The following is a 23,935-nucleotide window of genomic DNA, read 5'->3' as shown; positions in this document are numbered from 1 at the left end:
GGGTTAGTTGTGCCAAACTTCTGCCCTTTTGTCCTTTTAAAAGCAAAGATCTGCCTTCGGGTGAGTTCTGAAATACAACTGTCATTGTGTAGAGGACAGTAAAACAAATTTAGTGTCTGGGCAACCATTGTGCCCTTTCCTCCCATGAAGACTGACACCCTTAGTTAAAACATTGGTGTGGGCTCTGGAGGCCAACATTGTCTTCCCAAAGCTAGGGCCTGATGAATAATCTTAAACATTCCACTTAATTTCTCTGCATGTTCTTATCTACCCAAAGGAAACAATGCTACCTTCCCTCCGGGAACACTGAGAGCAGTAAGAAAATGTCAGTGAAATCCGTTTAGTTCTTTAGAGGGAACGGCTAGATAAGGCTGTAAGGCTGTGGATTTCACTGCCAGAGGAGTAATTCTCACACATCTAAATTTAAGTCACACTTTAATGATGGGGTATCATCAAGCCAAGGAGTGCTTGTTCAATCATTCTCTTATCCACAAATGTTTAAAATAACATATTTGCCTTCCCAACTATAAAAGCAGCCTTCACTGATAGTTGAGAAAATCCATCATTAATTGTACTGTAATAATCTACAGATAAGGATTCTTCTTTCTCTTGCAGCACAACCCGGGTAGGGAGAGTCTGGGGTTTCTTTTAAAATGGTAGCTGTGGAAGAAAAGAGGGGGACCTGGTGAAATGGCCCAGAAGATAAAACAATTCCTATATAAGCAAGGGGACCTGAGTTTGAAACTCCAGCTCTCCGGTAAAAGCCAGGCATGGTGACCCACATCAGCACTAGGGAACAGAAACAGGTAGATCCTGGCAGGAGGATGGATTGCCAGCCAGCCAGTCTAGCCCAAATCAGGAAGCTTCAGGTTAAGTGAGAGACCATGTCTCAAAAAATAAGGTGGATGGAGATTGTGCAAAAGGACACACAGGACACGAAAGCGACTGAAAGTATGGAAGGAGAGCAGATGCAGCTGGGGGTGCGGCAGAGGGAGGATGGAAGAACCAGAAAATACATTCTGTGAAAAAGTGTCGTAATGATGTTTAAAATGGTGTATGCTGGTTTGGAAAGATTTTAAAAAAATGATTGTAATTGGAGAAGATTCCCCACTGTGAACCTCTGTCCTCCCTGTCCTCTATGCTCTAGTATTGTCTCTGTCTCTGTGTCTCTCCGTCTCTGTCTGTCTGTCTCTGAGTCTCTCTTCATACTCTCTCTCTCTCTGATACTTTCTGATAATCTCTTAATCACAGAATGTAGAATTCATGCCATGTGATCCGTTCTTTATATAGCAGCTCAGGTGTTGAGTGGTTATCACAGAGAAACATCATCTTTCTGGGAGTTCTGTTATTGTTTCTTTTTTTTTGTTTGTTTGTTTTCTCATAAAATGTTTGCACGTAATGGGAATATTCTCATTTTTAAACTTGTTTTGACAGCCAATAATAAACATGTTTGCATTGAAAGTTAATTTATTAAAGCTAGATGAAATATAAATCTTTTTAGAGAATCTTGCGAACAGGCAAAGATTCAGCTTACAGAAGAGGCTTTTGGGCGTTTAGGACGTTCATGCCATTCATCAATGAAATGAAAGGGAGGGGCAGAGTCAAGGGCCCAAGGGTACAACTGCCCTTCAAGGACAAAAGTTCTTGATGGTGCTCTCCAAAGCAGAAGGGATTCATGATACCCACAGCCAAACTTCAGGACGCTGGTAAATTCCTTATCTTAGTCACTGCTCAGAAAATATTTGCCCAGTTTTTGAGAGTGAGTCAGAAAGGAAAATAGGACATGGAATTTGGACAGCAGCATGGGGAAGCCTTTCAGAACTGATAAATGGTCCAAAGTACAGGGTCACTAGACATGCAATTGGGGTATTTCAGTCTGTCCTTTCCCAGAATTTGCACATTGCTTGATAAGAGCAAGTCACGAACAGAAAGGAAGTCCCTCACCAGATGCCTGCTGCTGTGCATGCAATATGCTATTCTCTGATCCAAAACTATGACTTAAGCAAGTCATAGCTCCCTACTCAAGCTTCCAACACTCTCCCACTGATATTTCATAAGTGCATCTGATCCTGTTGTTTCTTCACCTGAAAGTGGACACAAACACAAGCAGTTATAAGTTGGCTTCTTAATATATCTCTCTCTTTTGGATTCTCTTCTGTTAGAGATTTATAAATTATTGATGCTTAATTTTATTATCTCTCATCCCCACCTCTTGCCTTCTCTTTCAAAAATAGCTTTCTGGAGAATCCTTCCACTCAGCCTTTCAGGATTTTTACTGTAGATATGCGGATGGTCTTTATTTCCAAGAATCTTTGGTGGCTCAGTCATGGTTTCCTTTATAGAAATTGCTTGTGTATTATTAATGTAGGAGCTTCTTGAGTCTTTATATTATTCAGAAGAGTTTTGTTTTTTTTTTTTTTTTTTTTTTTTTTTTTTGCCTCCTGCTTTACGTTACTGTCCTAGACAATGTTTTCCTCACACTGTTTGTAGTATTTTATGTTCAAGGCTCTCTTGGGGCTAGAGTGATGGCTCATCAGCTTACAGCACTGGCTGCTGGCCAAAGAATCCATGTTCAAGTCCCAGCACCCACATGGAGCTCATAACTATCTGCTACTCCACCTTCATATCATCTGATAGAACTGCCCTCTTCCGACCTCTGTGGGGACCAGGCATGCACATGGTGAACAGACACACGCACAGCCAAATACTCATAAGGTCAAAATAAATAAATCTTTAAAATTAACGGCATTTTTGGTGAGATGTGGGCAGGATCCCACTTACTACCCCAGAGTTCAATAAGCCAGCATCTGCCTCGGTTCACTGGGATAATGAGTCCTGAGCCTACAAGTCGGGTTTTCTCGAGTTTTCTTGGCATCTCGTGTTCTCATGGTGAAGAAGATGTCAGTCTGCACTTCAAGGTCCCTGGCACTCTGTCCGGGGCTGGCTCTGTACTGTACTACAGGACGAAGTTCCTCAGCTCAGACTCAAGCCTCATGAAACTCCGCTAATGGCTTGGCCTTCCTTATGTCTGTCACAGTGAATTACTCCATGATCAAAGAAAGAATCCCTGTGCAAAGTTTTGGAGGCAAGTTGACCACTGACAGTTTTCCCTGTGTGAGGGTTGTCACATACCCCAATCCCTGGATCAGACACTTAGCAGCCTTACCGGAGGCTCTTGTTGAAGGCATAATCTCTATTGTCCTTTAGCACAGGAGTCTCATGGGAACCCCCTGCCGAAAGCTAATGAAGAGCAGCGCCATTTTTCAGGATATAAAACATATAGTGTCATCACTGCAGATAGCCTTCTCCAGAAATCATTGTTTTAGTCTGTAGAGTGTTCGTCGTTTCGAAAGAATCCTAAATGCCTTTTTCTTTCAACATAGCGTAATGGTGGTGAAAACCATTTTCACAATATTAGCTATGTTGAAGCAATCTACGGAGGTACGTTCACCTTAACGTGTTCTGCTTGAGTTCATTCTAACTAAGTCAGTCCTGAGGAGAGGACTTGTCTACATAACATGAAGAGAATTATGTTTCCAAAATACAGTAGGAAATGAAAACTTAGAGTATTAGTAATCTAAACCTGAAATCCACAGAACAATGGAAAAAAATACTTAGTGACTAAAGCATTGGTGTGATGATCTTCAGGTTTCTGTTCTTCTGTTGTACTTTGCATGTTTGCATGCCCTAGGAATCATTTATTGGGGGAGCTGTTATGTGTCTTCTTCAGGGGATCCTCTTTCCATTTACTCCAAAGGACACAATGGCAGGCCACAGAAGGAATTTGTCTGTGAAATGAGTTTACCGAGATTGCTCACAGGAGAACCATGAGTGAGAGCTAACTTGTAAGAGGCAGGATGATTTGAGAAGCTGCGTCTCAAAAGTGGCCCCAGGTTACCTGTGAAATGACTCCCTACAGCAGCACCATTGGGATGGCTTGTGTCAGTTGTGGGTGTCTCCTACCCGGAGGATTCACCTGTTCCTGAAGAGTTGTCGACTGTTGGTAGACGAGCAAGAAAGGGCTCATGTGACTCGTGAGATAATGAGGCCAGTAAGTGTCTCTCCTCCGAAGGAAGTGTTCCAGCTGAGAAGAAACTGCAGCACAAGGAGAGTTTAAATGGATGCATAGGTGTCTGCAGGTGTTCTTACTGTACATTTTCCCAACTATACTCCCATTAACGCTGTTGATGTTAAAAGTCACAATTAAATAATTAATTGTTCTCCATTTTCACTTACGATAAACCTTTTTCATTCAGAGCCTTATGAAGTTGAATTTTATTGTCTTGTTATTCTCACAGCATCACTACACGTAAGATTTTATCTGCATGACAATTCCATGCTTGGAGTTAAGATGTTGGGACTCTGCTATTCAGATCCATTTTATAGACACATACAAATTAGTCAACATTTCACTAGACATTAGATTCCAATCAGTTTTAAGACCTGTCTGACAGACATCCAGTTTTTCCCTACAATGATAATCTGGATACTTATAAGTTGCTTATAATAGAGAAAAATGCAGTTTTAGCTTGTACTAAAATTTTGTTTTTGTTTTGTTTTGTTTTGTTCCTCTATGTAGCCCTGGCTGTCTTGGAACTTGATCTATAGACCAGGTTGGCCTCAGAGTCACATTGATCTTCTGCCTGCCTCTGCCTCCCAAGTGCGGGGGTTAAAGACATGTGCCACTCCAGCTGGCTAAAACAGGTTTTCCTAAGAAGAGATTCTTCTGGGTTTGATTTGTTTGTGTTTTGTGTGGGTTTTTTTTTTGTTTGTTTGTTTGTTTTGTTTGTTTTTTTTAAGTGTATGCCCAAACTGACATACTTAGCGGAGATTAAGAACCAACTCTGAGACCGATATTGTAATTTTGTCTCTTTTACACTTCGCCAGAGGACAGGCAGGCCTCAGAGCAGCTGTTGGGATTATGAGGAAGGAAACACGGTGGTACCACCTACAGCAGAGATAGCCCATGGCTTCAGTGGGATTTATAAACTCGATGCTCTGATACTGCTGAAGAAATTGCGAGTGCTGACCGTTTCCGCTTGGGAGAAAAAGCATCCTCAGGACTGACTGAGGAGGAAATCTTTCAGGTTGGTCAGACGAACCTAAGAAATCTAACCCATGCCTCAGGCTAAAGTCTTAAAGGTAGTCTCCTGTGGAAAGGCTATGTTTGTTTCACCATCAACCCAGTCACCTGAGCACTGCAAGCTTGCAGGGCTCCCTCAGCACTGTGAGGTCTGCTGCTTACACTCCCAACAGCAACTGCTGGAGTCAATATGCTAGGGCTGGATTATCAACACGGGGAAAGTCATATATTTCCTGTCTTATACCTTTTCAAGGTGAACATTTGAAATATCAGACCTTAATAGTCCTTACTGTGATGAACGTGGGTACCCTAAATAATTAAGAGCGTGGCTGTTATTTTCCCACACGTTAAACTCTTCTCTGTGAGACTCAGCCTAAGGTCGTGCACAGGCAGGACTACCACTCTCCCCTTTACTCAGATTTTCAGACCTCATTCAAGCTTTTATATTGAGAGGAGGCCTCCCTGAGTTTCCCAGGCTCGTCTAGATCTTCCATCACGGAGAGTGCAGACCAGCTTCACCAAGGCCTGCCAAATTCTTAATCTTGCTTTCAAATTTTTGAACATGAAAATGACATGTTATATCTAGTTACTGTTTTTTTTTTCCAGTCTGTTACTTTCATTTTGAAATACCAAGATTTGGCTTCAGTCTGCACCAGTACGTGTTTTCCTGTCCCCTTTAACCAGAGCTAAGAGAATATTCATGCTCTGTGATGGGAACAGGAAAGAAAATGTCTATTTATGCTGAGTCATATTACAGTATCTTAAAAAACAAGCAAGAAAAATGTGAGAAGGGAGTGCAAGGGAGGAAAGTACAAAAAGATACTGATGGCTTTTCTGAGGAAGCTTTGCCTCACTGTCAGCTGCCTGTGGGGAGGGGTGGAGAACTGCTCTTTGAAGCAGCCATTAGGAGGTGCTCATAGTTAGGGACTAACTCTTCAAACTTGTCACAGCTCCTCGTGGTCTAGTTTTTATGTCTTGCAAGGGTTCGCTTTTAATTTTAGAAATTTCATTTCACTTGAGTTTACCACTTGTAAAAATTGAGAAGCTGACAGCTCTGGAAACCGAAGCTATCCAATTAGTCCAAAAACACCCAAATGTTTCTGTGGCATCTATCATCACAGAATACCAAAAGGTCCCCTGAAAAACAAACCAGGATAAGAGAAAAACATGTATACAGGAAGGAGCAGCTTCTTGGATAGTCTCTGCCAAAGAGGAGGGTTGATTTTAATGGGGGTGAAGCAGGGCTCTTCAGAGTGTCCCCAGGGCCCTTCCTAATCTAACTAAATAGAAGGGCTCATTTTTTTCTTTGGGTATGCCTACAGAGAGGCTTTCACCAGGCCGGTTCTCAACTATGTGTTAAAGACACATTCAGACTGGTAATTATTTGTTCTATTCACACCATAGTTTCTTTGCTATGATAAGACCCATGCTAGAAACTGATGTCTGGCTCCATGTGAATACATAGGGAAGAAAAACAACTAAAGGACACTAGACCCTACCTAGCCTTGATGGTTTTCCATTGGCTCCTAAAACCATGTTTGAGGCAAATTAAGGATTTTAGTTTACTTACTTACGTGAGGCATTGGGTCATGGACTTCATAGGAATTCATGAATTTCATGGAAAGCTACAATTACAAAATATGGTATCTTAATTAGTCAACAGACATAATGGTCCCTTGAATAACATTGTGTTTATTGTCAAGTTCAAAATGACAAGACTGACATAGACTGAAATAAATGTTTTATTCTATACTCAAACATATGAATAACATATTAAAATTGTGCAACTGGAAAAAATAGGAGGATAACATTCTTCTAAATGTGACTGCTTAAAGTACATTCCTTTAAAAAGGGAACATTTATTTTATTTGACTTCTTTTGTACCCAACTCAGAAAACCTAGGCCTGGACAAACGATGCCTTGAGCATGTACTGAGTAGTGTGGAGGGCGACACCTACTGTTCACCTAGGATATCGCAGCCTAGATCTATAAGACACTGGTAACTGTTGCTTATCCAAAATAAAGGGGTTTTAAATGGATGCCAACAGGTTAATATTAAACCATACTGAAAAAGTTGTTTGGAGCATGCCCATCAGTTTAGAAAAGCTAATGTGTGTTAGTTAAAAATATTCCCAAAATCAAGAGAGGTTTCCCTCTTGCAGGGCCACAGTTAGTTGCAGATTATTGGATGAGATGATGAGAAAGTGAAAATTAAGTCAATTATATGACACCATCACTAATTATTAACACAGTGCACAAAGGCTATTCACAGAAGAATTCTAATCTTACCTAGCTATTTGGAGTGTTGTCATATCTTAGAGTCTATTTTAAGATGCCTTTTTTTTTCTCCATTAATAGGGTTGTATTGTATTTGCTATTTATTTGTTATAGCTTTGCAATGTAGTTGGCAGGTGCAAAAACATCTAATTATTATTATTATTATTATTATTATTATTATTATTATTATTCAGAAGTTCTCTGTGATTCTCACCCATTCTCTCCCCACCAAACATTTAATATTATTTTGTTAAGACGCCTCAAATCACATTCGGTTTTTGTTAGAATCACTGTTAAAGAACAAAAAAACTAATTTGGTAAAAATTGAAATGTATGAAATATTATTTTACATATAAGTGCTTTATACATATTGGAGATTTCATTGATAAATCAAGATACATTAAGGTATTTATATGAAAAAATGTTACTTGGGACTTTATATTTTTGATAATACAGATTAAAACAATTATTTATATGATTGTATTTCCACACCTGGGATTACCTGTACATAGGCAGACCACTGTTCTTCATGTTTTTTTCACTATAATAAATAGAATAATTGTCATATGTTTCCTATAGATTAACATTCTTCATTTTTTTCGATGTTCTTTGCAGTTGAAACAAATTGTCACTGTCCTCACCTCTTCATTTTTCTCTCTTAGTTCTGAGACCACCGGATGAAGCATAACCATGTTTGATTTAATTACTGCATTTTCCAGACTTAGTATCCTTTCCTGGAGTTTATCGTTTGAAATACACGATTTTGACAATTTTCAAAACTGTATTAATTTTTGAGCATTTTATGCACTGTAACTTAATCATATTCATCTCCCTCCCCAGCTCCTCCAGCTCCTCCCTCACCACAAGCTTTATGAGTCTTTCTCAGCTCTCTCTCCTTCTCTCCCTCTTTGTATTATCTCTGTCTGTCTCTCTCCCTCTTTCCTTCATTCCCTTTTGTGACTGCTAATCACGGTAACAGCATAGTGCTAGTTGATGACTCCAGTGATTATGATGTGAATTTTGCTCAATGTGTTTTTCAAAAATTACAATGATTTGCTTTTCTTAATTGACTTAGTAATTTTATGTGCTAAGAAATTATATAATACTCTTTTCTTCTAGATTTGTAAAATAACACCCATCTGATGTTTTCTTATGTAATGTTAAGTTCTATATCTAAGACTTTACCCTCTATTAAAAATGCATATTAACTTAAAGATATTGGCAACTTTTCCTTTAACAGATCACTTTGACAAAATTTTCTACTTGACATACTCTTAAAAGTATTATTGTATTTGTTTATCATTTGAAATTTCATGCTATATTTGATAGTTTCATTAGCCACTTCTTTTAGTTCACTAAAATGTGTAGATGATAGATGGGAAATAGATATAAATAAAAAGGTGTTTTAAATGTTATTCCATATGATTTAATAACTGTTTTTCAAAAGTTATTTTGCTTTAGATACTGTGTATCATTATTACTTTTACCATTTGTGATTTTTGTCACTATGTAATAACTCCTTTCAGTTCATTTGTGTAAGGTGCCACATCTGTTCTCATTTTTATTTAGAGTTCTCTTAGAAGTACTAAATTGTGGGCTGGCAATGCAGTTCAGAGGATAAGACATTTGCTCTAGAAGCCGGAAGACATGAGCTCAGTGCCCAGGATCCCCTAGAAATGCTGGCTGAGACTGTGGCCTGGCTGCAGTTCCATCATGGGGGAAGTAGAGAGAAGGGACCCCTTGAGCAAACAGGGCAAGCTAGACTACACGCATCAGTGAGCTCTGGGTTCAATTGGCAGTCCTTGTGCAGCTTAATAAGGTGGTGAATGGTTCTGCCATCCTTCCATCCTCCCTTCTTTCCTACCTTCCTTCCTTTGTTCTTTTCTTTCTTTTATTGGTTCTTTTGTTCTTTCTCCCTTCCAATCTTTAACAATGTGTATATATTTTAAGACCAGTTTATCTCCATACTTACTATTTTTCAACACATTAGTATTTTTATGATTTTGTACTTGGGATAATTTAATAGTAGTTGTAGTTAGATTATTTTTTTTTCTGTGTTTGTGTTGAGCGTTGGGAATTTTTCAGTCCACATGCTAGGTAAGCCCTGTGCCACTGACCAGATCTCAAGACCCTCTTCCATTATTTTTGAGAGAATGCCATTCTAAATTGCCTAGTCAAGTCTTAACATCTCAGCCCCCCTGACTCGGTGTTCTGAGGAGCTGGACTTACAGACCTGTGCCCCTGCGCCCAGCTCCAAAGCTACTTTTTTCACAGATCTGGCTATTGAGCTCTGGCGTTATGGTAGTAGCACTCTCAGGCATGAATTCTGGCTCAAAATCAGAAAGAGTTCTCAGCGGATGCCACCTTTGCTTTGTGCTTGCATGGCCTTTCTGTGGGATATGGGCTCAGAAGGGCTCTGTCTCCACCGCCAATCACTAAAGCACCAGTCCTGTCAGATTAGGAGCCCACATAAGGTCCAGGGTCTATGGTCTCACGGGGCCCGTGGCATCCTGCTATCTGTTCTGCTGGAGTTTGACTCGCCTCCCATCAGCATAAGCTTACAGCCTGTGGGTAGTACCTAGATCAAAGGGAGCGTATGAGAGGTGCTGGATAAATTTAAAGTGCAGTAATCAGATAATCGTGTAAAGCAAGAGACCTGCAAGTTTCAGGACAGCCAGGAGCCCACTCTGCACCAAACTCCTTGACCACCAGGTTTTTTTGTGTCCCCGGTGGTCAAAGCCACGCATCTGTACCAAGTGATGTCGGCCCAAGTCCCTTCCAGAAATAAACAGTTTACAGATGAGTAAAAAATCGCCACAAAGGATTTTACTCTTCAGTATGACATCTGGAACATTGTGCTGTGTAGCTGTGCTGCCCAGAGGACAAATGCTTCATAAAGGAGCAGAGACTGGTATGGCAAAACTGCCGGGGGTCCTTAGGGAATAATATTAGTCTCCCCATGCAGTCTTTGCTCATAAAATCTCTGCAGTTAAAGGAGGCCTCATGGTGATAAGCATGACTTCAATAGATTAAACAGAGAACTGTGACCCCTTGAATTTAGTTGGAAAATAATGATAAATTTCAGACTCTAATATGATAAAAAAAAGATTTGATTTGCCTTTTAAGAATATAGAAATAGAGAAGTGATCACCAGGCTAATTATTTTCATCGCTGTTTTGCCTCCAATATGTGTTCATCGTCAGAGAGGGGAAAGATGGAAAGGGGCTGGGAGGCGTCATGGTTTTTGGGTACACTTTTCTTTCGGGAACATACTGAACTCAAATGTTTTGCTCTTTTCTGATTTAAAAATAATTCTAGACCTTTGATCAACAGCTTTTCACAGGATGCTAAACATTTGGGGTGAAATGAGACATTGCTGCATACATTTAGCAGAGTTGCGCTTTTAGAGGGCCTGCAAGGATTTGCCTTTGAAGCCTGAACTGCATGCTAATTTCCCAATTAAAAGCTCATAGAATTGTCACATTAGCACCCCATTCTCTTCTTTCTCTGGAAGGCTCCTGTTCTACCGGCTCCTGGTAAATTCCTCCTCCACAGGACATGCCTGTCTCATTTCCTCAGAAGCTGTGGCCAATGCTGTAAAGGTGACAGTGGTGTAGAGGGAGTTTGGAGTGTCAAGGAATCCCTTCTCGGCCTTTTGGCTAAGATCAAGTGTTGAGTGTCAGGGATAGGGGCTCTGTGTTGGAACCCTTACTGTCCCCTCTGCCACTGCAGTTTGCATACTATGATAACTCTCTTCCTGAACAAATCGGAGCAAACCACACCCCAGCTCTTTCTAGCTGGCAGAGGATGAGGACAGCTTTTCCTTGGCCCGGCCTGCTGTCTGTTTGCTTTTATTGACATCTCAAAGGTTTAAGTAGTTATAATATAAAATTCTATAGTCTCCAAACGGTCTACTTTTGTGCTTTTGTATTTCCATTTACTGCTATTAATATATTGTCTGTATTTTTAAAATCTATGAATAACTTAAATTTAATAACTTTATACTTAAGGAATAGGGAAATACATTTACATTATACAGAAAAACATTTGAGTCATCCCACTAGTCTAGGATCTAATAAGTAAACTTGTATGTAAAATGGAATTATAATTAACATCATTAAAAATTATTTTTCTGGAACGAATGAATCTACTATGTTGGCTGCTACTTTTCAATTTAAGCGAGTACTTCTGTGTTTTTCTTTTTCTTTATCCTTGAAGCTGAAAGACTAAATAAATACAAAAGCTTTGGGGTCAGAGGCCACTCTCACTGCAGACAGCAATTTTAGCTAATGAAATGGTTTCCTGTGACATAAAAGAATTGTAATTATGCTTTTGGTTTTCCAAACAAAAAGAACAAATTTATTCAAAAGTTCTTGTCACAATATTAATTATATGCTGTTATGGCCTTAATATATATCAAAGAAATTATTATTCATAGTTTCATAAGTAGAGATTTAGATATAGGCAGGTGTTCTTTACTGTAGTGCTACAATGATGACAAAAATCTTGGACACTTAGAAATATTTAAAAATATGAACACACACCTAAGAAGAATTACCTTCCTCAACAATTGAGTTAATTGTAATAGCTCTGTTACTCAAAAGCCTCATTATTTGGATGTAAAAAAGTATTGCAAATTAAACATAGACTCATAATACCTTTTCCATAGGGAATGTCTTTTACATACCTTAAACATACCTTGATTCTTTTTTCAGAATTACCGAATATAGACTAAAAAAAAACTACATTCACTCTTAAGAATGGTTTCACTGTGACACTGAATCGAAGTGGTAAAAGCAGTGTAAAGTTTAGGCTACCAAATAATCTTATTTTAGACTTTTTAAGCCTCTCTTGTCAGGATTTCATCTTATCATTTCTATTATAAGAGAGTGTTAGCTAGTCTTTGCCTTTCCAGGAGGCCCTCTGAGAGGCCACTGCGTGGCTGTCATGGAGTTCTTCGCTTTTAACAGAGATCCTTTCTCTATAACTAAGGCGACGCATGGCTATATGGGTAATTTTGAACAAGTGGATCTTTCTCCAGACTGAAAGGCTGCCAGGATGGAGAGAGAGTGAGAAAAAGACAGTTTCAGAAGGAGTCCAGGGAACTACAAAGAAGGCATGAAGCACCACTGTCCTGCACAGTCCCCCAACAGAAGTGCATTGAGAGGCAGTGGCACAGTGCAGCCAGGACATCCTTACGGGAAAATATAACGCCTTGTGCAACAGGTGGAAACGATTTTGTCATCATAAAGAGCACCCGGCCCAATAGACATCAGACTTAAGTCTGCTGGAAGGGATTTTTAAGTATTATTATTGCTTTTCCACCCCATTACAGAATTCCACGGTGCAAGGAAATCTGAAATCTAAAAGATTAGAAATGAAAATAAGAACTGTCATCACAGCTTCATGATCACAGTTAATGAAAATTCTTTTAGATAAACATTATATTATACCAATGTATAAATGAATAGTTACTCTAAATTTAGATATGACTGTTTAATTGAATCCAAAGTTTTACAGTCAATTCTTAAAAGAAGCCTCACTCTTCCATCTGTGTGAAATCCTAACAACTAGAACACATCCTGGGTCACATCAGAACATTTGCACTATAAAAACAGAGGAAATGTTGATTCTACAAATGACATTGAAAATGTTTTCATAGTCTTAAGTCAATTGTGGATAAAAATCTCAATGAATAAAAGGTGTCACTGACTATTCAATGATTGTTGAACTTTAGTAGAAGAGATTAAAACTGAACAATAGTAACTATGGATATGGTGAGAAGTGGTTCTGGGGAAAAGGCAGAACTCCTGCTGGTGCAGAAATGTATGGCCCCCAGGGTCACTGTTGCTTAAATATATAAATATATACATATATATATATATATATGTATATATATATATATTCCTTGTGTGATGTAAAAGCAAAGCAAGAATATACAGAACTTGACCCACAAAGAGGAAATTACTGAGAAACATTCCTAGGAATGTCTCTCTATATGTATATATTATAATTCTATAATAGATAATGTATATATTATACTAATTTTAATGTATGCATTATAATTCTATAATAGAACATGAACCTCTTAGATATATGCTAGGCTGAATAGGATGGTAGTAGGTGATAAGCTCAAAGGTGGGTTATCCCTGCAGATGAAATAAGCCAATCCAAGCCAGATCAAAAGCATAAAAAGGGCTGGTTTATTTGAAGCATCGAGGGAGGGGTGAGGGAAGGGAAGCGAGGGCAGGAACTGGGGAGAGGAGAAAGGGTGGAAAAAAGATGTCTGGTTATATACTGAATGGCCTCTGGGAGAAAAGTCCTGCCCCTAGGTAGAGGGAAGAGTATGGCAGCCATGCCCTGTAGCAGGTAGGGGCTTTAACATCCCAGCCTTTTGTTGATAATAAATGGATAATGAGTGAAGAATCTTTTCTGCTACTTCCGGCTGACACTGGGGGTGTTGATTTTGGGGAGTGGGACAGAAAGCTGGAATGTTGGCCAAGTCCCAAGTGCAGGCTCTTCTATTTGCTATCCAGGATCTGAGAAACCATAGATGGCTAGGAAACTGCAGGTCCAACTGATGCGGTCTGTGAGGTTGAGGCTGGAGCACCTGAGTTCTGGATGCAGCTCTTGAGGAAGCAGGATGCTTGAACATATATATGTTAGGGGCAGAAGATAAAGTTATGGAGTTTAACTTTTAGGTCCATGGTCTTGGTTTTTGGGGGAGGGGAGCCCCCAAACCAGGAATTCCACCCTCAGGAATAGGCAGGCTGGGAAACAGGAAGTTGATTGGCAGTACTTATCCGGCACATGACCTGTGGATTCCAGTGGATCTTTTGAAGCTTACAAGAATCTTTTTAATTTTATAAAAAGAGACACATTGCCTTGGAAGACAATTTAATATCTGATTAATGTTAAAGCTCTGAGAAGTCTTAACACAAAAACAGTAGCATAGTGGGGTGAAGAGTTTTTAGATACCTGAATTTACTTTCTTATCATCAACCTTAAAACACCTTCTCAGACCCTCAAACATTTTATCAGAAGCTCATACCTTACATACACTGTATATTTTTTGAGAGGGCAGGTAAAGCCTTGATTTCTGATCTTCAAACCCACTGGAAACCTGAGAAGGATAAATTACTGCAGGAAGCACAATCCAAGCAGACTATGTATTTATTAATATGACAGAAGGCTTACTCATTATCCCGACAGCCTTCCCACTTGGTTCCTGTGGTGCAGGTGGCTCTCGTGGGCACAAGTCCTAGGGCAGCATCTCAGCATCAGTCTTCAGGTGCTGAGACCAGGAAATCTGAAAGGCGTCTCCTGTCTAGGAGGAATTGGGAGAACAACCAACCTTATTTTGTTTAAGCAAAATGGGGCGGTCAACTCTCCAGGTGTCCATAGTGTTTGTCCACAGTTCAGGCAGGGCCTTAGCAGCGGACCAGTTGGGGAAGATGTGCTCAGTATCACAGTAGCCAGGTAGAGCCATCTGTCATTGTGTCAAGATCTTCTTGGAGGTGCTGGGGTCACCACTAGAAGCTGGGGTCTCCGTCACATTAAGCTTTTCTAGTAAGCATTTAAATGTACTATTCTGAAGATTTTCTGACAGGTTTGAGGACCATGGTATACTAAGTATAGCTGAGCCAAACAAACTTTGATTGTATATAACCTATTCTAGGCGTAACCTTTGGAAACAGAAAACAAGACACTAGGTAAAGCTTAATCAGTTTCTGTTTTTGTTTTTATTTTTGCATGACAGTAAATATATTTCTGAATTAATTAATGTCAAAGCAAAACTTTCAATCATGGATACAGTTCATAGACAGGAGATCCTGCTGATCCTATCACAATGCAGCATTACAGACTGAACAGCAAAAGCTTAAAAGGTGGCCACAAAGCCATGGCTCCACCCCCTATGTCCCAAAGCCAACATGGTGATCAGCCATGAGTTTTAAGCTGCCCACAGCTGGAAATTTAAAACTTGATCACTGATGCCACACCACCTGAATCAGCCACTGTCTCCATCTGCTGAGACCTTGCATATGTGTGGGGTATAAGGAAGAACCTGTAATTGAGTGTGCAGACTCAGGAAGTGGAAGAGGGGGAGGGGTGAAAGCATGCTTCCCCCCAAAACTTGGACAGATAGTTTGGAAAATTTCTGCAGAAACTCAAGAGGTGTCAGGGGATCAGTTTTAGACCCCAAAGGATCCATTTTCCCAGCCTTTGCCAGAATCCCAAGATTATGCAAGTGGTGTCCCAATTCAATATTCTGGAATAGGTAGGTTTGGTGAGGTTAATCCATGAATAGAAGTCTCTGAAATGTGAGATAACTTCAGAACAAAGGCCTGGCTTTGTTCAGGACAGACTTGCTCTCTCTCATGGCCATGTCTTCACAGAGGAGTTGGGGGGAAGAGGGGCTGTGAACCCCAGAAGAGGCAGTTGGTGCCTCCTGGAAGCAGTTGGGGGACAGAGCACTTACCATATCTAAAGTTGCCCCAGGCAACTTTTTCCTCAGAGAGAGGAAAAGTGATCTCCATGTGGCCAAGGAAAACCCAGGCCACCCAGTTTGGGGACCCAACCTTTCCTGGGTTTCAGCACCAAAGTGATGGCTTATCTCCACCGAGGGATGAAATTAGCCAATCCAAGCCAGATTAAAACTATTAAAAGGGCAGGTTATTTGGAGCAATGAGGAAGGGGGAGGGGAAGGGGAGTGCACCCTGGTGGGAGGGAAGGGAGACAGAGGATAGGAAGTGAGTAAGTGGAAGATAGGACATGAACCAAGATGTCTGATTATACAGTGAAGGGCTGCCTCTATGTAGAGGGCAGGGTATGGCAACCATGCCCTGAAGCAGGTAGGAGCTTAACAGTGATAGTCATCCAAGAAGCAAAAGTATGACAGGGGGATTTTAAATTCATTTCCCAAGCACTTTAATTTGCTTCAACATGTACATTTTATAGTAAAGAATGATCTATGAATGAAGTTAAAAAGAAAAATATTCAAAGAACTAAAGAGGGAGAGAGAGGGAAAGAGAGAGATAATTATCAAGACTGGAGAGATGCTTCAGTGATTAAGAACACTTTCTGCTCGGAGGACAAGAGTTCAAACCCCAACACTGACATTGTGGTTCACAATCATATGTAACTCCAGTTTCAGGGGATTTAATGCCTGTCTGTGGCCTTGACAGGCACTGAATACGTGTGCTCATGTGGGCAAAAAGCTCATACATATAAAAACATAATATAAATTGGAAAAGAAGATAGTTTTAAGTTAAAAAGTCTAGTCTGAGAACTAGTTTAGGATTGGGAGAAGACTGAATGCAGAAAGCACCACTAGAAAAGACAATACTTTGAAGTTTCTGTTTTGGGGACTTGTTTTTAGTGTGTGTGTGTGTGTGTGTGTGTGTGTGTGTGTGTGTGAATATATGTCACTTGTGTGAGGGTGTCCATGCAGGCCAGAAGAGGGCATTGAGCTCCCGGAACTGGAGTTACAGGGGTTGTAAGCTGCCATGTATATGCTGGGAAAAGACTTCAGGGCCCCTGGAGGAGTCGCTGGTTCTCCTAATAGCTGAGTCATCTCTCTGGCATCTATTTTAATGTTTTAACTAATATGCATTCTTTCTCACACATCCTTATGCTTCTTCCTTTAATGCTATGGTTCTCAACCTTCCTGATGCTGTGACCCTGTAACACAGTTCTTCATGTTGTGGTGACCCCAAATCATACATTTGTTTTGTGGTTGCTTCATAATTGTAATTTTTCTACTGATATGCATTTTAATGTAAATAAGCAGGATATCTGATATGCAACACATGTGACAGGGTCATTTGTCTCCCCAAAGGGGTCATGACTCACAGATTGAGAAGCACTGCTCTAGTCCATCTGAAGTCCTAAGGAAAGTTAAGGAAAGAATACAAAGACTATCAGTGACAGGCTTCTGAGATATAAAACAGCTATCAAAACTTAGCCAATTGTCATGTAAATTAAGGCTCCTAAGACAAGAGTGGATGATAGAGAAGAAAATAATTTGGATACAGCAGAGTGGTCCTTTGGGTCAGGGATTAATGGTCCAGCAAATAGTATTTGCTGCCAATCTGGGGGACGGACCTCTGGAACCCACATAGTGGAAAGAAAGAACTGTCTCCCAAAAGATGTTCTGTGACTTCCATGTGTACAAAATGTCATGAGGTCTACACTAAATAAATACACACATACATAAGTACATGAATAAATTAAGTAAATAAATGTAAAAGCAATTTTATAATCTATTTAATCACTTTTCAGCCGGACCCCAGGACCCTCCTTCCAGTCCTGCCTTCATGTCCCCTCCCCCTTCCATTAAAAACACTTTATAAAATGCCAGATGAAGAGATGAAGTGGAATTCTTATAAATTTCAAGCTCTTGAAAAAGCAAGATGGGAAGCAGAGACAGCAGAATGGCTACAATGTTGTTGGCCAGCTACACTGGAGTAGCCAGCATAGAAAATGCATCAACAGTGATGTTTTCTCAACAAAGGGGAAGGGAAAGAGACTCATAAGAGTTTTTCCCTGGTCTCTCCAGGAGCAAGCACTATGGATATATGCATTGGCACATAGATATGCAAGCACGTGCACACACACAAACACACACACATACACACACACCTGAACAAAGAGAGAACAGACAAGGGTTCTTTCAAAATTGGTATGTATAAGTTTTATGCAGCTAAATATATTCTTTAGGCACAGACAAAAATAAAGACACCAAACTAAAACAAAATAACATCTGGGATAAATGAAACAGAGAGGAGAGAAGAATAAGCAATTTTCAAGGGCAAGCTGGACCATCCATCTGCCCACATCTGCTGTCAGTTTCTGATAAGTGAAGATGATGGAAACATCGCTCATCATGATGAATTCAGGAGGAAAAAAAAGCACATTTTTGGTTCTAGAATTCTGTGTTTGGGACAGAACCCATGATCTCAAGACAGAGGATCATCCTACAGAATTGTCAGTTCTGAAACAGGCAGAGAGAAGGGAAACTCAGACAGTGCTCAGGTGGAGGATGTGTGGTGGCCAGGTGGCCACTGAGCAGAAGAAGACATTTCAGTCCTGGCTGTAAACTCTGTGGAAGCTACTCAGTAATGATAGTACTTCTTGTCATTGACCTAAGTGGGACAATGCTACTGCTGGCTTCAGACCAGCCCTTTTCAATGCTATCACAGCCATACCGTGACTTTATTAAACTAGATTCCCAGCCTCAGAGTTGCTAAGTCAGTAGTAGGTCCATACTGGGGCAAGAAAAGTGAATTTCTGGAACGTTCCTACATGATACTGTTCTTTTCTGGAGACTTTAATATTAAAAGCTTTGTTATAGGCTGAACTGTGAAATGTGCTTTTGACCCCAACTTCATATATCTGTCTACTCAAAGTAGACCATTCTGGAGAGAAATGGAAGTAGAAGGTACATGCTCTGTGAGTCTAAGAAGTTACTGAAAAAGGGACTGATTTTACACACCAAAGAATTAAGGGATTACTGGTTTTCTGAGTATGGAAAACTTTGATTTCCAAGAAAACCAACCAAACAAAAAATAGTATTACCAGAAAACAGAGCTTGAGAGCTGAGTTCATACCGGTTATTAGAGAAATGAGGAGTCTGCCATTTGTAGAACCAAATTTTATTCCTGTGGAAGAGGGTATCTAATGCAAATATCACATTTTAATTTAAATATAAATGTAGGACTCCTGGTAGGTGAGCATCCAGAAAGGGTGTTTCTGTTCTCATAGTGAGGCTTCACTGCGCAATATCTTGCCTCTAAAACTAGGTGAAAAGAAGAGGTTTCTGTAAGCCAGGAGTCTGTGACTTACCCCGCCCCTCCCTGAATATCGGAAAACTAGGAGTGTGTCTGAGTAGACAGCCCTTTTGAGAGCTACGAGAATCTAGCACATCTGTGTGCTTCACAACACTGCTCCCAGGGTCTGAGTTCTCCATCTGGGCTTCGCTTGAGCAGACTCTGCCCCATTCATAACTCTCCTAGGAGCTTCCTGTACAGCAAATACCTTTCATAGGTGGGATTCTGGCTACTCTCCAATAGAGTGACATTTGCACTGAGGCATCTTGTAGAGTTTGCCTCTTTAATTCTGTTCTGGTTTGGTCCTGAGAATTAGACTGTGAATCTTTGCTTGTTGCGTTTTCCCTCTATTGACAAGATCTATGCCAATAGTTTATAACTCTCGCAAAGCTGAGCACACATTCATGAGATTTAGCTGAAATGAATGGCTGTACGTTCCCCACTCTCCACTACCTCAGTGTCTCAAAGCCAGCCATTTTCTGGAATAAGTCTTCACTGCAAGTAACCAATGGAGAGCCAACGGCTTTCTCAGGACACATGTATCTAAGGGTTTGATGCATCTACTCTTCTTCTTAGTTCTAGAGCATGGATTTTGCTTCCTGACTTCAGGTTGTTACCCCTGTGTACTCAGCATTCCTTACTGCTCTCAGTTCCTCCTAAATGCAGACCAAACACTCCATAGGCATTTCCAAAAGAGCTGTAATCTATGTGATTTGTCATTGCCTTTCCCCTACAGAGCACTTTTAGTATGTTCTGGGTAATGTTCTAGCTCTTTTATGGGACATTAAACTAAACAAACAAACAAAAAACCCCTTAAATTTACTATTATGTTTTGTCTGATTATGGAAAAAATTTCAAATCAAGGAAGACATGGATGAAGTCTGTTAACAGGAAGTAATAAAAACTCAGTCTTCCTATCTGCATCAGACGTCACAATAGTTGAGGTTCTCTTCACCAGGTTTGCTGGTCTGCTGAGAGCCTGTCTTCTACCTCATACCTAACTCCTGCCCTTTCTACTGAGATTTTTTTGGACACAACTTTCCCCCAAGTACAGAGACCTCCTTGGAATTTTTCTCTATTAAGCTTAGAAAAGAAAATGGAAAATTGATTTTTTTTAAAAAAAGCAGAGGAATTTAGCTCACTTTGTCTTATCTTATTTCCCCAGAACCTTATATTTCAAAAATCCCATCTCACTACTGTATTTTCTTCATACCAAAGAGTCAAGTATTTTGGGGTCAACCTCGCAGGTTTATGCTCACATAAACCATCTTACACCTTGAAAAATGCAACCATTTCATCACTTAGGGAAGAGGCCTGTAAAATGTTTCTCACGAAGGCTAAGTGGTCAAGCTGTGCACATAAGATCACAGCAGAAAGGCATGTTGTTGACCTGGTCCTTAGGTGAAGAAAAGATGCACTCCTGTCCGTGTTAGGGAAAACCAAGTCCCTTGGCTGTGTTTGTTTTTCTCATAACATACAGAAAAGATATTTTCTTGATCAATAGCTGTGCAACAGTTCTCAGTGGTATGTTAATTTAGTTTGAAAAGGGAGCGAGCACATCTGGAACAGCAGCTGCAATTGGAATTATTTCCTGATTATGTTTGCAGTAATTCTTTGTCTTTCTCCAAGGCCATTTATTTTTGGCCATGGTCACATAGTAAATTGTGGACATGATTGGAATCCTATTATATATAATCCTTCCTATATCTGTTATCCATTCTTCCTTGGTGGAATGAATCTATGCCGTCCCCAATTTAATTTACTATTTGGCAAGGGGAATTAATTCAAAAGGTTAAGAATCATCCTTTTCTAAATTGTAAATGGTCAAAACATCAATGTTGGTATTTATATCATCATCAGGGTCTTTTGTCCACTATGCCTTCAGAAATAGAAGAAGTTGCCTCACTTTATAAAACTCCAGTAGCTTTGTTGCTTATAGAACCTTTAGAGGAACTGCTGGGGATATTTACATTTTACTACTTTGGCAAAAAAAAAAGAGGGGGTGACAGAATCTGGTATTCTCTTCATTTCTGGGGATCTGAGTCTGGGGATTAGATGAAAGGCTGCCATTTTTCAAATTGTACCTCTAATGTATGAAGTTATGAACATCAAGTAGCTGGTATGCAGCTAGTCCAGTGGACATCATGCTGTAATAGCCAATCCAGTGTCTCTGTACTTTAGTCACTTTGCGCTTAGCCACAGCTGCTTCCTGACTTGGGAATTATGTACATTTTGTCTTAGGCCTTCATGTTTCCTCCAGTCACTTGGCCTTTGTCACTCTTCAGGATCATATTACCCCTAATGGATTTCAGAAACACATTTTAGTGGAGTTACTTCCTGCAATCACTCTTGTCCTCAGCAATGTATGACTTAACACTTTGATGAAAAGTTGACTTTTGGGTATTTTCTGGTGACAATGGTGATGGGATGAAGGTCCAGGTGTACTTAGTATATCAACATTAAATCTTCCTTTGGCTATCTCCAGTGACATTGTATCACAGATGTCTGGCACTTCAATTATTTTCAACCTTGGCGACTATTGAGTCCATTTTGAGTTCATTGACCCACTCTCCTGGTAAGTCATGATTGTATTCTTTTGTGGGTCAGGGTTGAGACATGGTATTTCTGTGCAGCCCTGGCTATCTTGGAACCCTGTCTGTAGACCAAGCTGACCTCTAACTCAGTGATCCACCTGCCTCTGTCTCTCCTGGGATTAGAAGTGCCCAGCCTATGATTGAATTCTTGGACATCAAATACCTTAAATATGTAATGTGTAAGAAGTACAATAGTATGAATGAATTCTGCTTAATATAATCTCTTCGACTTGGTCTGTGAAAATTGTGAAAATTTGTTTATAGAATTATTTCCTGAGTTTCTGACCACACACATTACCAGGGACTTCCAATTCTTTCTGTGTGACTTAACTCCCCCAACTGAAACTTCATATTTATCTTTCTGTGTCTTACTCTAGTTTTGAGTCTGGTACAGCGAGGTGATAGGTACATTCTGTGGACAGCGGGAACTCCTCGTAAGGTAAATGCTTCAGGTGTAGTGTTTTCTGTACAGTATAGGAAAAACTGAAGGCTCAAAACCACTGAGATCCTTCCAAAAATCTATGTGGTTTACAGACTGAGTCTTAACTTTTCATCTAAGATACTGAACAAGATCATGGCTTCAATGTGCTTTATAATTCTGCAGTATACTATACGAGTGGAGCTAACTGTTCAAATACATTGTCCCTGCAAGAATTTTTTTATCATCAAGAATATGACAGATTTCATGAACTCTTCATTTCAGATGATGCCTAGAGTTGAAAATTTAAGACCCCAACTCTTTGGTATTTGTTTAAAGAGTGGTTCAGTGTAAACAGAGAGCCACCACAGAATCTCTGCATGATCTACAGATGTTGTCTTCCAAATCCTTGTCTTTTATTAGACTCTTCATTTATGCACTGAATTGAAAACTTAATACCTTAGCATACCTTTTCTGTAGTACAGATCACAAACAACTCATTCTTAACTGGCATTAATATTATTTAATCTCTAAATTTTACAAGGCAGATAAGCTATTATAAATCCTTGATTTCAAAATCTGTTTCTTGGGCTCACTTTCAGTGTTGACCACTGTTTCAGATTGCTTAATAGAAGAACACCATGATTTAAGCTATTTCAGATATAGTTCAGAGGGAACTTAGTACAAGCTGTTTGGTACTTTCCTAGATGTGAGAATACCCCACCTAAGCTAAAGGGAGGAGATACAGAGCCAGAAACAGCTTAGAGAGGGCTAGGAAATCCCCAAAGCCACAGAAAACTTTCCCCACTGGCCATGCTGTCTGTAGAACCAAAGTATTTTTATAGAGAAACATCCAGAGGTCACTGCAAAACCTCTAACCTGCGCATAGACGTAAGTGCGGTGATACGAATTCTGCTTTCTCCTTTTTGCTTTCAAATGTCTTATAAGCGCTTCTTGTTGGAAAAGTATAACCTGGAGTTCACCTGGCAAAGGATCTATCATTGGGTTCGGGAAGGTCAGAGTGAGAAAGCCATGCTGGGTTGCATGAGCCACAGAGAGCTTTGTTAGCACTGGCAGTGTAATCTGCCTTTTTGGCACAGTTGAACATATTTTTATAACTTGGCATGGTACAAAAAAAGATATATTATAGGTGTTTATGTATTTCACCTTTTTTGATGCACAGCAGATGCTGATAAAATATTCTTATTTCAAACTAACACAAAACAAGAATGACCACAATCTAAGACATTCATTTTAAGGTTGCTTTTTGCTCATGTAATTTTGCCATAGAAACAAACAATGAAAAACCCATGTCTTAACTGAGGAGAGTGATATACAAATTCAGAATAGAATTTTGTACAGAGGAACAACATCTAAGGGAAATTCAATGGAGGAGGAGTTTTAGATATTATATCTATTTTATTATCTTTATTTTTTAATCGAGAGTTTTTGCATGTCTATACTGAAATATTAGTGTACTTATCTCTCTATGTCACTGCTTCAGCTCTCCCTATAACATGGCACTGGGCAACTTCATGTCTCGTTTTAAAAATTAGTTTTATGAGTTACCATGTCCAGTTAGTGCTGTCTCTATGAGAATGGGCATTGGGCCCTGCACTGGAGTATGGGTATCCTATCAGTGGACATAGCTTCAGAAAAGAGTCAGTCTTCTCTCTCAGAAACTGCCAATGCCCAAAGCCATTTAGAAAGGGGCAACACCACAGAATAAAGAAAG

The 23,935-nt window shown here is 39.8% G+C and overlaps 1 pseudogene; it reads right to left on the bottom strand.

Moving 5' to 3' along the window:
* Nucleotides 1–2,080: 2,080 nt before the first annotated feature.
* Nucleotides 2,081–23,935, bottom strand: part of LOC110566522 (ribonuclease H2 subunit B-like) — a 128,059-nt pseudogene continuing 106,204 nt past the window's right edge.

The sequence above is a fragment of the Meriones unguiculatus genome, chromosome 2 (assembly GCF_030254825.1).
Source record: "Meriones unguiculatus strain TT.TT164.6M chromosome 2, Bangor_MerUng_6.1, whole genome shotgun sequence".
In the NCBI taxonomy this organism is placed as follows: Eukaryota; Metazoa; Chordata; class Mammalia; order Rodentia; family Muridae; genus Meriones; species Meriones unguiculatus.
Note: the sequence above shows the minus strand (reverse complement) of the source record. Positions and strands in the feature narration are given on the sequence as shown.